We start from the raw sequence: 17,724 nt of genomic DNA, 5'->3' as shown, positions 1-17,724 counted from the left end.
AGTTTCCTGCCCTTGGGCAAACTTTTGGCAAGCAGCACACACTTAGTATTCTGCAATCTGCCTGTTTAAACTTTGTCCTGCGGTGGAAAATGCCTTTGTAGTAAAGAGCAGAAGAACATTTCATAACAATTACAGAGAATGAAGACCACCCCTCACCCGAACCAGATTTCCTGTGCCGGATTTTCAGTTTCACCATATATTATGCAGACAGCCCATCTTCTATTGAGAGGACCGTCCCTTTAACGCAACTCGGGTATAAGTCTTTTATAGGTTTCATTGCACTATGTAGAATCTTGGATAAAACCCTTTTAAAAAAACATTGCTTATTTCTTCCTATAGCAAACACCTCAGCCGCTGTTCGGCTCAAAACCACTATGACGTGAGATCTTATTATAAATCACCCCAATTTTTTTTTATTGCTACTTACTATATTCTTGCAGTAAAGCCCAAGTAAATGGGGGTTTGCAACTGGTGTGACCTGGGCTGCCATTATCCTGAGCAGACATCCATCCCACACACATTACCGAGTATAGTAAGTCAAGTGGTGCCATCTTGTGGCCAAAAATAGCAATTCAGAAAGGCAAGAAAATAGGAGATGAAATAGTTCCAGTGCTGCAGTGCAATCAAGAGGAGCTGAAGGATTACTATGGCACCTGGGGCTAATTAAGGCTATGTGCACACGCTGGGGATTTGTATCTGCGGAACCGCAGGTAAAATGACCTGCGGTTTTCCCCTGCAATTTATCATCTCTACAATGGATGAGATGGTAAACCGCAGCAGAATCCGCAGAAAAGAAGTGACATGTCATTTCTTTCTGCGGATTCAAAACCGCAGCTTTCCGCAGTTAAAAATCCGCAGCACGTGCACAGCAAATTGTAAATCACATAGACTTACAAGCTACTGTACACTGTCTGCAGAACTGCTGCAGATCCGCAGCGGATCCACAGCAAAAACCGCAGCATGTGCACGTAGCCTTAGGCTATAGTTGCCACCATCTTGGTACTCCTATGATGGCTAAACTGTGGCTTCGCTTCACAGGAGATCCGTAATTCTACACCTTTACACTGAAGTATTGCAATACATAGTGCTAGGGGGACTAAAAAAATAATATACATTTAAATATCAAAAGTTTGATATTTGACTTTTCCTTAATTCAAAAAGAAGCGCATTTGGAATCACGGCATCCATAAATATTCCGAAAAACAAACACAAAATAACTTATATATATATATATATATATATATATATATATATATATATATAAAGCTCCAAGTGTGTATGTCCGGGATTGGCATCCGCACCGTCGCAGCTACAGCCACAAAATTTGGCACAGTCACATGGCTGGACCCCGAGAGTGTCCTAGGCTATGTTGTGAGGCGACATTTTAACCCCGCGCGTTCCAATTCACCAAACAATTTTGCCCCTATCTACATAATGGGAAAAAGTGTGTGTATCAAGCCCCGCCCCTCATTATGATGTCATAATGGTTGCCATGGCGACGCTGATGTCATCATAGGTTGCAAGCACCGCCACTCATTATGATGTCATAATGGTTGACTATGGGATGGAGGATGTGTGATGGGTATATGGGCACTGGACTATGGGATGGAGGATATGTATGACGGGTATATGGGCACGGGACTATGGGATGGCGGATATGTATGATGGGTATATGGGCACGGGACTATGGGATGGAGGATATGTATGATGGGTATATGGGCATGGTACTATGAGAAAAAAAAAAAAACAAGCTAAAAACAAGCTAGCAGCCGTAGCTGCTCCAGCCCCCTCCCATCGTGCTCAGCACAGCTGCGAGCACACAGTTTGTCCCTTATCAGTGTGCCTTTCAGCCCATACAGCAAACTCTGGCCCCCCTCAGACTTCAGCTCCTAATCCTATGACTGAGAACCTTACTCCCCAACCCCTCCCTGCCAATGCTGGCGCTGTGCCAGACTCGGACACTTTCAGAGAGATTGTCATACTCCTGCTGTTTTAATCAGGGTAGATGGCAGACCCAATTAATATACTTTTATCAACCCCATAAAACCCTTCCTCGAGGTTACTGTTCAGTTCGTAATCTCTCCCACATGTCCTGTAAATTTACTAGGGGCAGATTCATTATCACAGTTCCGCTCCAGAATACAATTCCAAGATGATGGTCAGATGGTTCTTACGTTATATAATCCCTATGTAGATGAAGACAGTGAGGAAATCTGTATTTTGCATGCCTTTCCCACAGATGCCACAAGGGGCCCAAAACAGTTTGCAAAAAATATGAGCAGGTGTCTTTTGCCATTTTTTCCAATGTTAGCCTCCTCAAGCATCTGGCAGCACTGAACTGTAGGGTTTCAGCCTCGAGACTTCAGTTCTGCCTTGGTCAAGTGATATTCTTGGGTCACTGTCTCCTTCAGGGTGCCAGACACCTTGCAGAGGAAAGAAAAATAGCTGTCAGCTCCCTTCCTTTCCCAAAAGATGAAACTGAACTCCAGCGTTTTCTTATGCACTTATTGTTGTCAGTGGATACCGGATGCATCCTGCATAATGCAACCCCTTTACAATGCCCTGAAAGACGGTATAATGAACTATAAGGGAAGATGGCAGTGATGAGGATTACCTCCAACATGACTGTTCCCACTGTGGCAGGGCTAAGGGTCGTGTAATTGATGGGAGATATGTGTCTCATAAATGGCTTATCTCCATAATGTAAGGCAGAAGTAAAGCATACCAGATATTGTTATTGTTTTTGTTTGAAGGACCTGTGGTGAGGTCACAGTCATGTGACCAGTCAGCTGCTGGGAACGTGGGTGTGGCTACAGCCTTATAATGTGACCTGCTCCTGAACCAGGGAGCTGTATGTGGGGAGGACTACACCTCCCAGCATGTGCTGAGACTCGCGGTCTGAGTCTGCAACCACGAAGGTTTATGTTTTGTTTGCCTAAGCTAGAGGCTATTTTTGGTGATACGCTGTTTTATGGTTTATGACAGAAATAAACCTCATGAACTTTGGAAGAACCGGTCTCCTGATTGTCTCCCGCTGCACCTGAGCGAGTCACATCCCCACACCACCTTCTGACTGAAGAAACAGCTACTCCACCAAATGTCAGTGAGAATTCACTCCCAAATCCCCATCTGGTGTTGTACACAGATGGTTCAAGATATGCTGATGAGTTTGGTAGATTCCACATGGGATATGCTGTTACCACAGAGGACACTGTAGTGCACACAGCTGCACTCCCGCCCTCACAGTCAGCACAAGAAGGAGAACTTCAGGCTCTGTCTATTGCATGTACTTTGGCCAAGAACAGACGGGCTAATATATACACGGACTCACGGTATGCATTGGGTATTTCTCACGATTTTGGGGCTCTATGGGCCAATCGAGGGTTTATTACTACTGCCGGAACCCCAGTGAAAAATGCTGAAGCTGTTAAAACCCTCATGGACTTGATCAAAATTACCTACTCAGGTGGTCATTATCAACGTTAAGGCGCACGGTCCTAGGACCAGTCCACAGACTGTTGGCAACGCATTTCCGGATATGCAAGCAAAGGCCGCCGCTCTTTTACCCGTTGAACCAACCATACCAACTATGGTGACCACACGCACTCAGCGTAAACAGTTACAAGAAGCATTGACCCTACAAGAACCCGAGGATCTATGACAGACTGAAGTTTTCTGTCAGACCCTGAGAGACCGCTTAATGACGATGCAGAGAATGTCTCCAAAGGAAGCGGTGAAGCAATGGAAGACTGATGGGGCACGTATAGATAATGGTCTCTGGAAAAAGGACCAACTCGTGTGTCTCCCTAAGCGGATGTACCCTGCTATTGCCACATGGGGATGTGGGCCTACACATCGAGGAAATAATCAGGCCCTCTCACTGGCGCAAAAATTCTACTGGGCCCCGGGAATTTCCACAGTTTTGACAGCGCTCGACCGTTCCTGTAATATCTGTCAGACTTGTAATCCCAGTCAACTTCAACGTGTACCCCCGAAGCATCTTGCTAAGCCTGACTATCCTTTCCAAAGGTTCCAGGTGGACCATATCATGTTACCCAAGTCTGGAAGGTACGAATACTGTTTGGTTGTTGTTGACATGTTCTCCAGTTGGCCGGAAGCATTCCCTGTTACCGACATGTCTGCAAAAACCACAGCGAAGAAACTGGTGATGGAAGTCATATGCAGATATGGGGTTCCAGAAGTTGTTGAAAGTGATCAAGGTCCGGCCTTTTCTTCTCATGTGTACCAAAAAGTTCTGACAATGCTTGGATCCACTGTAGCCCTCCATACTCCGTACCACCATACAATCCAGTGGGGAATGTTGTGAGTTCATTTTCCCCTTCGTCACTGGGGTCTGGTGAACTCCCTATTCTGGTAAAGGAAGGTAATGAGCCTGATTATCAGGCACCTGAGTCTAATGAGGATGACTGGCTGAGTGGAGTCACGGACTGGATATAAGGCTGCCGACGCCCTTCTGCCCTGCGGGTGATTTCTCTGTGGACTTCTAGGACACCAGTCTGATTCCTGCTCCTCTAAAGCTAAGTTTTCTGTTTTGCCTGTTAGCCTTTTTGTTTTGTTTTTTGTTTTCCTTCCTTTTCAGTATTCTGCCATTCCCTGCTGGGGTGAGCTGAATCTCCTTTTGCCTGTAGCTCTGTCTTCAGTATATTCCTGAGTACTGACATAGCTTTTTTGAAGCCTAGCGTCTTCAGGGCCTTTTTCACTGTCAGTCTGTTGGCTCTTATTTTCATAGGGTTTTTCACGGATTGCAGACAGCAGCCTTCCTGTCCTTTTCTATCTAGTTAGCTTGGGCCCCTCTTTGCTCTGTCTATCTTTCTGTCTGTGTTAGTATTTTCATCTTGCTTCACCGTCATTATATGTTGGGGGCTGCCTATTGCTTTGGGGTCTGCTCTGGGGCAGTTTAGATTTCCCTTTTCTTTCTTTAGGCCTATTTAATTCTCCGGCTGTGATCGAGGGGTCTAGGGCATCGTAGGAACCCCCCACGGCTACTGCTAGTTGTGTTGATAGGTTCAGGGGTCTGCAATCTGATGGCTGCCAACTTCTCTGGTTTTCTGGACTTAGCTAGCATTTCTGTTTTTGCCTCCTACGGTGACTCAATCATAACAGAATCACCCGCCATACCGCAGATCCTAGGGTACTCAATAGCAGGAAAGAATTGTGTTTAAAAAAAAAAAAAAAAAAAAAAAGGTGTGTGTATATTCTTTCCTCTATATCTCTGAGGCCGTAGGGGGAATTTTTTTTTCTCTCTCAATGGAGATAAAGCAATTGTCTGATCGTGTGGAGCAGCTCGCTGCGGAAGTGCGGGGAATTTCCGCCTACCTTGCTCGTTCGCATGCTGTTGAACCAAAGATCCCTACACCTGATGTATTTTTTGGGGGATCGATCTAAATTTTTGAGTTTCAAAAATAATTGTAAATTATTTTTTGCCTTGAAGCCTAACTCGTCAGGGAGCTCCGCGCAGCAGGTTAAAATTGTCATCTCTTTGCTGCGTGGCGATCCCCAGGATTGGGCGTTTTCTTTGAAACCAGATGATCCTATTCTGACTAATGTGAACGCATTCTTTCAAGCTTTGGGGTTGTTGTATGACGAACCTAATGCTATTGATCAGGCTGAAAAGACCCTGTTGGCATTGAACCAGGGTCGAGATTCTGCAGAGTTGTACTGTCAAAAGTTCCGAAAGTGGGCGGTCCTTACTACCTGGAATGATAATGCCTTGGCTGCTCTCTTTCGGAAGGGTTTGTCAGAAGCCGTAAAAGATACTATTGTGGGATTTCCTGTTCCCTCTGGTCTGGACGATTCTATGTCATTAGCCATTCAGATTGATCGGCGTTTACGAGAACGCAGGATTGCACGAGAGGTGTTGCCACCGGTTGAACAGACGTCTGAACCTATGCAATGTGATAGAGTTTTGTCTAAGGCGCAACGTCAGGAGCTCAGAAGGAGTAATAAGCTGTGTTTTTTCTGTGGAGATGCCTCGCATATTATTTCTGTTTGTCCTAAACTAGAGAAACGCTTTGCACACACGTTTTCTGTTGGTGGTGTTCAACCTAAGTCTCTTCTGGCAATTACTCTGATCTGCTCCCTGTCCACATTTTCCGCCAAGGCTTTTGTGGATTCGGGAGCAGCGCTAAACCTAATGGACTTGGATTTTGCTAAACGTTGTGGATTTCTGATGACACCTCTGCAGACGCCTATCCCTTTGAGGGGGATTGATGCTACTCCTTTGGCTATAAATAAACCTCAGTTTTGGACCCAGGTGGTCATGCGGGTCGCCCCAGACGATCAAGAAAATTGCAGATTTTTGGTATTGCATGGTCTGCATGATGCCGCTGTTCTGGGGTTTCCCTGGTTGCAAATTCATAATCCAGTTTTGGATTGGAAATCTGTGTCTGTGGTGAGTTGGGATTGTCGGTGTGCCTTTAGTGAGGCTCCGGTTTTTTCCACCTCTCCTCAGTCGCATGATGTTCCTGACTATTTGGCGGACTTTTATGATGTATTTAGTGAGAATGAGTCTGCGTCCTTGCCTCCTCATAGGAGTTATGACTGTGCAATTGAACTAAGCCCGGGGTGTAAATTTCCCAAGGGTCGGCTCTTCAATTTATCTGTACCCGAGCACGAGGCTATGCGGTCCTATATTAAGGAGGCGTTGGAGAAGGGTCATATTAGACCATCCTCTTCACCCTTAGGTGCCGGGTTTTTTTTTGTGGCCAAAAAGGATGGTTCTTTAAGGCCTTGTATTGATTATCGTGCCCTCAATAAAATTACTATTAAATATCAGTATCCGTTACCCCTGATTTCGGATCTATTCTCTAGAGTTAGAGGTGCTTGCTGGTTTACCAAGCTTGACCTCAGGGGGGCGTATAATCTTATCCGCATTAAGCAGGGGGATGAATGGAAGACGGCGTTTAATACTCCGGAGGGACATTTTGAGTACCTGGTGATGCCTTTTGGGCTCACTAATGCCCCTTCTGTCTTCCAGTGCTTCATGAACGATATTTTCCGAGACTTTGTCGATAAATTTTTGATTATCTATCTGGATGATATTTTGATCTTCTCCAAGGATTGGGATTCTCATGTGAAACATATTCGGACTGTGTTCCGGATCTTGAGGGAGAATTCCCTGTATGTCAAAGGATCGAAATGCCTTTTTGGAGTACAGAGGATTTCATTTTGTCTCCGTCAACTATTGAAATGGACCCGGCCAAGGTACAGGCCATTTATGATTGGGTTCAGCCCACTTCTTTGAAGGCCCTCCAGAAGTTTTTGGGTTTTGCTAATTTTTATCGGAAATTTATAGCAAAATTTTCTAGTATTGCCAAGCCATTGACTGATCTGACTAAGAAGGGTGCTGATGTGTTGAATTGGTCTCCTGAGGCTGTTGCTTCCTTTCAGGAGCTGAAGCGAAGATTTACCTCCGCCCCGGTTTTGCGGCAACCTGATGTCTCACTCCCGTTCCAGGTAGAGGTAGATGCTTCTGAGATTGGTGCAGGAGCTGTTTTGTCCCAAAAGGATCCTGTAACATCTAAAATGAATCCCTGTGCTTTCTTTTCCCGAAAGTTCTCTCCATCCGAACGTAACTATGATGTGGGGAATCGGGAACTGTTGGCCATGAAATGGGCATTTGAGGAGTGGAGACATTGGTTGGAGGGAGCTAAACATCAAGTTGTGGTCCTCACTGACCACAAGAATTTGATTTTCTAGAGTCGGCTAAACGCTTGAACCCTAGACAGGCTAGGTGGGCCTTGTTTTTTTACTCGTTTTGATTTTGTGGTCTCTTTTCTTCCTGGAACTAAGAATGTCAAGGCAGACGCCCTCTCTAGGAGCTTCTTTGCTGATTCTCCTGTGGTGACCAAGCCTGCTACCATCTTAGGCGAAGGGGTAGTTCTTTCTGCCATCTCGCCCGATTTGAGACTTGCTCTGCAGGAGTTCCAGGAGGACAAACCTGAGCGTTGTCCCAGTAGAAAGTTGTATGTTCCTGACCAGTGGAAGAAGAGAGTGATGTCTGAAGTTCATTGCTCTGCATTGGCTGGTCATCCAGGTATTTTTGGTACTAGAGATCTGGTGAGTCGCTCTTTTTGGTGGCCCACCTTGTCTCATGATGTCAGGAATTTTGTGCAGTCCTGTGGGACTTGCTCCCGGTCTAAATCTTGTTCTCGCCCTAGTGGGTTGTTGATGCCTTTGCCGGTCCCCAGGAGGCCATGGACCCATATTTCAATGGATTTCATCTCTGATATGCCGGTCTCTCAAAGAATGACTGTTATTTGGGTGATTTGTGATAGGTTCTCTAAGATGGTTCATCTTGTACCACTCCCTAAGTTGCCATCTTCCTCTGAGTTGGTGCCCCTGTTTTTGCAACAGGTGGTTCGCTTACACGGGATTCCTGAGAACATTGTATCTGAGAGGAGTTCAGTTTGTGTCTAGATTTTGGAGGACTTTCTGTTCTAAGCTGGGAATTCAGTTGTCCTTCTCCTCTGCTTTTCACCCTCAGACCAATGGGCAGACAGAGAGAACAAACCAGACCTTGGAGTCGTATTTGAGATGTTTTATTTCCGCTGATCAGGATGATTGGGTTTCATTTTTGCCCTTGGCCGAATTTGCTTTAAATAATAGAGCTAGTTCTGCCACTTTGATGTCACCTTATTTTTGTAACTTTGGGTTTCATCCTCGATTCTCTTCAGGGCAGGTGGAGCCTTCTGCCTGCCCAGGTGTTGACACTGTGGTGGAGAGAATGCACCAGATCTGGGACCAAGTGGTGGATAAGTTATCTCTCTCCCAGGAAAAGGCCCAGCGGTTTTCCAATCGACATAGGACCATTGGTCCCCAGTTTAAGATTGGTGATATGGTGTGGTTATCATCAAAAAATATTGCTATGAAGGTGGCTTCTCCTAAGTTTAAGCCTAGATTTATTGGACCTTACAAGATTTTGGAGATTATTAATCCGGTCTCTTTTCGTTTGGCTCTTCCTGTCACATTTAAAATCCATAATGTGTTCCATAAGTCCTTGTTGAAGAGGTTTGTTGAACCAGTTGTTCCTGGGGTGGCACCTCCAGACCCTGTATTGGTTGAAGGTAACATGGAATATGAGGTAAAGAAAATACTGGATTCCCGTCTGGCTAGACGGAGACTCCAGTATTTGGTTAAGTGGAAGGGTTATGGTCAGGAGGATAATTCCTGGGTCTCTGCCTCTGATATTCATGCCAAAAGATTGGTGCGTGCCTTTCATCGGGCTCACCCTGATCGCCCTGGTGGCGTGGTTGAGGGTTCGGTGACCCCTCCTCAAGGGGGAGGTACTGTTATGAGTTCATTTTCCCCTTCGTCACTGGGGTCTGGTGAACTCCCTATTCTGGTAAAGGAAGGTAATGAGCCTGATTATCAGGCACCTGAGTCTAATGAGGATGACTGGCTGAGTGGAGTCACGGACTGGATATAAGGCTGCCGACGCCCTTCTGCCCTGCGGGTGATTTCTCTGTGGACTTCTAGGACACCAGTCTGATTCCTGCTCCTCTAAAGCTAAGTTTTCTGTTTTGCCTGTTAGCCTTTTTGTTTTGTTTTTTGTTTTCCTTCCTTTTCAGTATTCTGCCATTCCCTGCTGGGGTGAGCTGAATCTCCTTTTGCCTGTAGCTCTGTCTTCAGTATATTCCTGAGTACTGACATAGCTTTTTTGAAGCCTAGCGTCTTCAGGGCCTTTTTCACTGTCAGTCTGTTGGCTCTTATTTTCATAGGGTTTTTCACGGATTGCAGACAGCAGCCTTCCTGTCCTTTTCTATCTAGTTAGCTTGGGCCCCTCTTTGCTCTGTCTATCTTTCTGTCTGTGTTAGTATTTTCATCTTGCTTCACCGTCATTATATGTTGGGGGCTGCCTATTGCCTTGGGGTCTGCTCTGGGGCAGTTTAGATTTCCCTTTTCTTTCTTTAGGCCTATTTAATTCTCCGGCTGTGATCGAGGGGTCTAGGGCATCGTAGGAACCCCCCACGGCTACTGCTAGTTGTGTTGATAGGTTCAGGGGTCTGCAATCCGATGGCTGCCAACTTCTCTGGTTTTCTGGACTTAGCTAGCATTTCTGTTTAAAACTTGTTCTTTGGTGTATTCCTGTATGTATTAGGAAATTCTGCACTAAGACAGCTAATGATGATACCAAAGGTGTCATTGCCCCTGCTCTTCTCTGCACCGATCTCAAAAGGCTACTTTATGAAGATGTTGAAGCCAAACAAATGGCTACCTACAAAAGATATTCACCACCGTTATCAAAAATTGTTATTCGTAAATTGTAGTATACAGGGGGGATGGGTGCGCCGCGACAGCCATGACTGATAACACGGCATCAGTCATGTGAATACCAGTACCCCTCGAGATTATGGCTTGGGATAGCACCTCTGATGCTGCATATATGTTAACAAAATTTATCTAGGCGGGATTGTGAAGTACAGTATTCAGATGTACGGGATATCTTGTTCTTCAGACTCCATTTTTGTGCTTGCGACGCCATTTTGTTGCTTACAAGATACATTTTGTAATTAGGTGAAAGTTTGCAGCTGTTATGAAACTATCCAAAACAACAGAGGCCTAATAGGCAAGATGCTCCATGAAAAGACCATCCAACAAAGAAAAAGAAGCAAAACCTAAAATTACAAATTTTATTAGAAATGTGTAGGTATCAAAAAATCCATTAATAGACATAATAGTACGGGGAACAAACACACAAAAAAAACCCGCACGTGGGGTAAATAGCGGTGTAACAAACATAACAGTCTCAAGGTTTCCCGGGCAGACAATAAAGCCACAGGAATGCGCAAAGTTTAACCTTATGATAAATACATAATAGTATACAGAAGAGCTAAATACAATGAGGCATGCAGAAAGGCAGAAATAAGCCAATTTAGGGATACTGGTTAGTATAACATGTATAAGTACTGGTAGCAATATAAGTATAAGCCCAGCATGTACCCAGGTATAAATGCAAAATGAATGCTACAACATATTTACCTCAAAGTGCGGACAGGAGACCCCTGACGCGCGTTTCGCGTTAGCTTTCTCAAAGGGGAACATTTACCCCACGTGCGGGTTTTTTGTGTGTTTGTTCCCCGTACTATTATGTCTATTAATGGATTTTTTGATACCTACACATTTCTAATAAAATTTGTAATTTTAGGTTTTGCTTCTTTTTCTTTGTTGGATGGTGTTATGAAACTAGACTGTTCTAGCTTGTACAAGATATGAGACCCTAAAAGAATGTGCTATTGTTCTATTGTCTACGTCACGTAACTAGGGACATATTCCGGTTTTCTTGCAATATTATTGGCTTATAAAGTGAAATGTTGTTATTGGTAGTTGAGAACTTCACATAATTAAGCAAAATGTTATAAAAGAAGTGACTAAAATAAAGGGGCTTGGTGATCTGCCTGGATCCTCCCGTACAGAGACCCCCGTCTCTGTGTGGTCATTCCCAGTTGCTAGCAACGCCCTGTGAATTAATTTGGAAATCACTGGATCAACCGTGAAGGGTTAATTTAGCCCTCCCTAAATAGCTACCCCGACAGCTCATACCTGTATGTCATCTCCTCCTGTATATAATTGTATGTCATCTCCCCCTGTATATAGTATATACTTGTATGTCAACTCATGTATATAGTATATACCTGTATGTCATCTCCTCCTGTATATAGTATATAATTGTATGTCATCTCCCCCTGTATATAGTATATACCTGTATGTCATCTCTCCCTGTATATAGTATATACCTGTATGTCAACTCCTCATGTATATACCTGTATGTCATCTCCTCCTGTATATAGTATATACCTGTATGTCATCTCCCCCTGTATATAGTATATAATTGTATGTCATCTCCCCCTGTATATAGTATATACCTGTATGTCATCTCCCCCTGTATATAGTATATACCTGTATGTCATCTCCCCCTGTATATATATACCTGTATTCCATCTCCCCCTGTATATAGTATATACCTGTATGCCATCTCCCCCTGTATATAGTATATACCTGTATGTCATCTCCAGGTTCCCTCCCGTCTGTACACGGTGGAGGTGGAGTGTCACCGCAGCACAGAATATTTCAGTGCAGCAGCTCCGCCCCCTGAGTGTAATACCATTTAGTTAGAAATTGTAAAGGAGGACTAATTTAGAGTGGCATTAGTTGTAGCTGTATAAATAAGCCAGGTATCATCACCATGGCAACCTATTATGACATCGTTGTCGCCATGGCAACCTATTATGACATCATAGTCACCATGGCAACCTATTATGACATCATAGTCACCATGGCAACAATGACATCATCATCAATATGGCAACCTATTATGACATCATTGCAGCCATGGCAACCCATTATGACATCATAGTCACCGTGGCAACCATTATGATATCATCAACATGGCAACCTATTATGACATCATTGCAGCCATGGCAACCCATTATGACATCGTCACCATGGCAACCATTATGACATAACAGTAACCATTGCAACCATTATGACATCATTTGCGCCATGGCAACCTATTACGACATCATAGTCACCATGGCAGCGTGGTTTGATATACACACACACATCTATATATATAAAAATGAGTGTAACTGTAGGATTAGTAATGGATATGTGTCTTGTAGACACCTCTCCATTACTAAGCCGTGGGCTTGGTGTCAACGGACAATACAAAGGTGACATTGACCCCAAAATATTACCCCACTTGCCACCGCTACAGGGCAAATGGGAAGAGCCGGGAAAAGTGCCACAACTGGCGCATCCTTGGATGCGCCAATTGTGGGGCGGCTGCAGGCTGCCACTTTTAGGCTGGTGAGAGCCAAAATCCATGGGCCTCACCAGCCTGAGAATACCAGGCCCCAGCTGTCTGCTTTTTCCTTGGCTGGTTAACAAAAATAGGGGGACCCCACACTATTTTTTTGGGAAGGGATCCCACTATTTTTGCTAACCATCCAAGGCAAGCAGACTGCTGCAGCCTGGTATTATCAGGCTGGTAAGGTTCATGGATATTCGATCCTTACCAGCCTGAAATACCAGTCCCGGTAGTCTGCTTTAGGCTAATTTCACATTTGCGTTTGGAGGTGCAGTGGACGCTCGCCGTGAAGCTCCGCCCCCTGCTGCACCTCCTCCGGTCAGCTCCGCCTATGGGCGCATGCCGCTGCATGTGGCTTGCGTACCCTATCTTTAGCATTGGGTACACAGGCCTGCGCAGGTATGCTTTTGCCTCCGCATGCATTGTTTTGACGGTGCGGCGACCGCACCAAAACACAACACGACCATCTCTGCTGGTGAGCTGTGGGCGTCTGTGGATGCATAGTGAGCATGGGATTTCTTGAAATTTCATCCACTATGCTGTAAAAGCTGGATGCTGCAGGTTGGACATTGCGGATGTACGCAGCGTCCAACCCACAGCGTTTACTAACCGTGGGAACATACTCCAATATACTGTATCTGCAAACAAATCTGCAAACATGAAATCACTATTTTTCCTTACCAGAAGCCATCTTTCAATTAACTTTATTTCAAGTGACAAAAAAAGCATCAAAAACGCATGTAAAAAATGCATAAAAAACGCTGGTGACCTGTCAGTGACCTCAGATGCAGATTTGCTGCAGATTTCACCTGCGTCAAATCCTGAGCCATTCCTGATCGTGTACACCCTTAAGATTTGTTCCCACGGTCAGTAAACGCTGCGGGTTTGATGCTGCATACATACGCAATGTCCAACCTGCTGCGTCCAGATGTTACAGCATAGTGGATGGGATTTCAAGAAATCCCATCTCCTCTGTGTTCAGAGACGCCACTGGCTTTCCTGCGTAAACGGACATGCGGTGCGTCTTTCCAGACCACAGCATGTCTATTTATGTAGTGGAGACGCTTAGTATCCACAGCGCAAATTATCCATAGGATTTAATTATATGCGGTAAAACCGCATTATCTTCTTAGTCACTTGTGTAGTAAGTGCAGGAACACAGCTTACTACGCATGTGAACGAATTTATATAATGTCTTACCTTGTGCGACAGCCGGAGGTTCGCGTCCACTGCAGTTCTAGCAATAAGCTGAGCTGATCGCGAGAACTGCCATGCACGTGACCGCCGAGGACGTATGTAACAACCCTGCCGGCATTACTGCATGGCCTCCCATCCCCCACCTACCTTACTCACTACTCCGGGCAATGCTGTCCGTTCTGTCTGCTGCCGGCTCTATGCCTCATGCCTGCTCTCTGCATACTTCCTGGCTGTGTGCATAGGGGGGGTGGCACGCCGGCACGCTCTGGTTCTTATAGAATCAGTGTGCACCTGCCTATGGTGTTCCCAGCCAATTACCAAGAGGCCTCAGGTATTTAAGACAGCTCCACTGCCTGAGCAATGCCTTAACTCAGTCAGTGTCTTGCTGTGGAGTAGCCAGGTACTGTCCTGTCTCTGCCTGCTCTGTGGGCATTATACCCAGATCTGTTTCCGTGTGCTTTGTGTCATGTTTTCCGCCCACCAGGAGACAGAATATCCTGGTCTCTGTATTCCTTCTCTGTGACTTGTGCATTTCTCGTTCCGCCCACCAGGAAGCAGAATATCCTGGTTTGTGTCCTTTTTCCTGTGCATTGTCTCGTACCTTGCCTTGTCTGAACTCCATCATAGACCTGTGTCCGTCTTATCACTGTCTCTGTGCCTTGCCTTGCACATTGCCTAGTCTGAACTCTGTTCTAACCTCTCCTTGTCTGTGGCTCCTTTCCCTGCCGTGTCTATCCTTGTGTCCTCTCCGTCTGCCTGTGCTCCGCAATCTTGCGGCTCTGCCTGTGCTCCACACTCTTGCGGCTCTGCCTGTACCCCACTTCGGCTGCTGCAGAACCTCTTGCTGCAGCTTCTCTCCACATACCTTGCGGTTCCGCTTTGCTTCACCCCTGCTGCTCCAGAACCTCTTGCTGCAGCTCCTCTCCGCATACCTTGCGATTCAGCGCTATTTCCCTTCTATAGCTCCTGCTGCTGCAGAACCTCTTGCAGCCAACTGCCTCTCCACTCCTTGCGATTCATCTCTGTCCTACCCGTCTGTACTGGTTCCTGAACCAGTTCCTGCTTCTTCTGTGTGAACAGCTCTCTACCTGTTTCCTCATACCCTTCATAACTGTCTGTGTTCCCGTCCTTCCTGAACCAGTTCCTGATTCCTCTGTGTGAACAGCTCTCTACCTGTTTCCTTTTACCCTTCATAACTGTCCGTGTTCCCGTCCTTCCCGAACCAGTTCCTGCACCTCCAGTATGAACAGCCCCCTACCTGTTCACATATACTACTCGTTCCAGTCCGAGTCTCTGTCCCGTCACTACCGAGTCAGTTCCTGTCCCGCCTGCCTGCCAGTGCCTCAGACGTACCCGCCAGTGCCTCAGCCGTGCCCGCCAGTGCCTCAGCCGTGCCCGCCTGCCAGTGTCTCAACTGTGCCCGCCTGCCAGTGTCTCAACCGTGCCCGCCTGCCAGTGTCTCAAGCCGTGCCCGCCTGCCAGTGTCTCAAGCCGTGCCCGCTAGAGTACCTGTCGTGTCAGTTTGTACTAGCCCGCCCCTGATCGCAGTATCCAGTCCCTCAGTGGGATCAGCAGCCACAGCCAGACACCACCCTGGAGTGGCACCTGGCAGCTACCTGCCGCACAAGCCTGACCTCACCATCAGAGGCTCCAGTGAACACCAAGGTAGCTGCGTAGTTACGCCCCTTCCAAGGTAGTCTGGTTTGTGGTCCAGTGGGGCCACACCCCCCCATGCTCACGCCAACCAGCCAGGATGCGAGCGATACAATGTGGTTATCTCTGGTAACTAGGCAAGTTCTCATGGTCAGCTGACCGTGAGAACTGCAGTGCAGGTGACCACCAGGGACCGAGTTATCTCCGGTGGTCATCTCCAAGTTCCGCTGTATCTGGATGTCAGGCTAGATGGTAGCATAATGCCACTGTTCAGCTAAAGTCATCCAGATGTAGCGGAGCTGGACTCATCATGGGACAGTATGTATTTCTTCTCGGCAGACAGATATGGTATACTGTTGCCTTTTTATTTTATTTCTCTTACAGGAGATCGAGGGCTTCAGTGGAATAGGCGATGCAGTAAGTATGGATTAATTAAGATTATTAAAAGGAGTCTGTGTCATTATTTCTAATAAAGGCAATGAATGAATGCCGTGAGAGAGCACAAACGACCAGCACAGTTGCACATCTCCGGGATAATGAATTACCTCTGACTTCTAGGGATCACGGGTGCCATGCCAAATGAATAACCAGAAAATGTCCACATCCAAAGTGCAAAAGATGCAAGACACTCACTGTCCCGATATATGTCATTTTATTGTGGATTATACATACAAAGCATGAGAGCTCTCAGTGGAGCCACACTGGACGACGGCTATTTCGTGCGATACTGCGCTTCTGCGGGTTCTGGGTGGTTAGTGAATAGCAGACCTGATATACAAGTGATACACCTCCCCTCTTAAGACATCATACAAACAAATCAAGACATCAAAATACCCATAAAAAACCTGGTGAACAAAATAAACATACATTTAAAAACAATCGTACAATTCATAGAAGAAAACAAAAGAATAAATTAAAAGACACATTTCATATTACAAAAAGACAGACATGGCTATTTTCTCATTGAATCCTGATGCCCCCTGTGCACGGGTGCGCAAGATCCACCTGGCTTCCCTTCTCAGTAGCAATTTATGGAGGTCTCCCCCTCGCGCGGGCAATGTCACCTTCTCAATCCCTGCAAAACACAGTAAGGCTACTTTCACATTTCCGTTTTGAAGCATCAGGCGCGATGCGGCGAAAAATGGAAAAACCGGATCCGGCTTTTTTCCCCATAGACTTACATTATCGCCGCATTGCGCCTGATGGCCATGCGGCGTGTCCGGCATTAGCCAGAAACGGCAAAAAATGCCTGTCCGGCGTCTGCAAAAAAACTTTCCATGCAACGTTTTTTGACAGCGCCGGACCGCTTTTTTGCAGAGCGCATGCGCGAAGACTCTCTTTCCCTCTCCTGCACCGTATCTGGCAGAAACAGATGATCCGGCGGGCTGCGACTCCTACCGGATCAGGTTTGACAACTTTTCGCCGCAGCCCGCCGGATTTAAAATCCGGAAATGTGAAAGTAGCCCAACTCTGGATTCCCAGTGTGGGTTACCCTAACATGTTTAATTAATCTGGGGACTCCTTTACCTGAGAGAATGGAATTAAAGTGCTCTCGGAAGTGAAGAAAAAGGGACCACATTGTTTTTCCAATATAATGGAATCCACAGGGACGAAAAAAATAGCATACACAACATAATTTGTGCGACAGGAAATAAAATCAAGTACCACATGAACAATACCCCCCAGATTTAGTTGTTTCGCGGTGAAATGGAATGGGCAAAAAGACCAATGGCCACATTTAAAGTTGCCTACCGGTATACTCCTTTTTATCCAATTATTATGTTCCACTTCCATTTGATTATGTACCAATAAATCTTTTAAATTTTGTGTCCTCCTGTATGTTACTAGCGAGCCTCTTGCTACTATGTCCAAAATAACTGCTTCTTTTTCCAATAAATGCCAATTTTTTTTAATGGGAATTTTGATTTGTTTAGCCATAGGATCAAATTCAAAATTGAAAATAAATCTATTGCCCTTAATTTCCTGTTTGTTATGTGATACTTTAATTTGTGTATTTGATGTGGAGGGAATGGGATCATTAGAAA

At 45.7% G+C, this 17,724-nt stretch overlaps 1 protein-coding gene across 3 annotated transcripts in view; it reads right to left on the bottom strand.

Moving 5' to 3' along the window:
- The window catches only part of DMAC2L (distal membrane arm assembly component 2 like), an 88,287-nt gene that overhangs the window by 62,026 nt on the left and 8,537 nt on the right, over window positions 1–17,724 (bottom strand). The window lies entirely within an intron of this gene.

Source organism: Dendrobates tinctorius, unplaced genomic scaffold (genome assembly GCF_039654945.1).
Source record: "Dendrobates tinctorius isolate UK_male_01 unplaced genomic scaffold, ASM3965494v1 ptg000057l, whole genome shotgun sequence".
Classification (NCBI taxonomy): Eukaryota; Metazoa; Chordata; class Amphibia; order Anura; family Dendrobatidae; genus Dendrobates; species Dendrobates tinctorius.
This window is presented reverse-complemented; position numbering and strand designations above follow the sequence as displayed.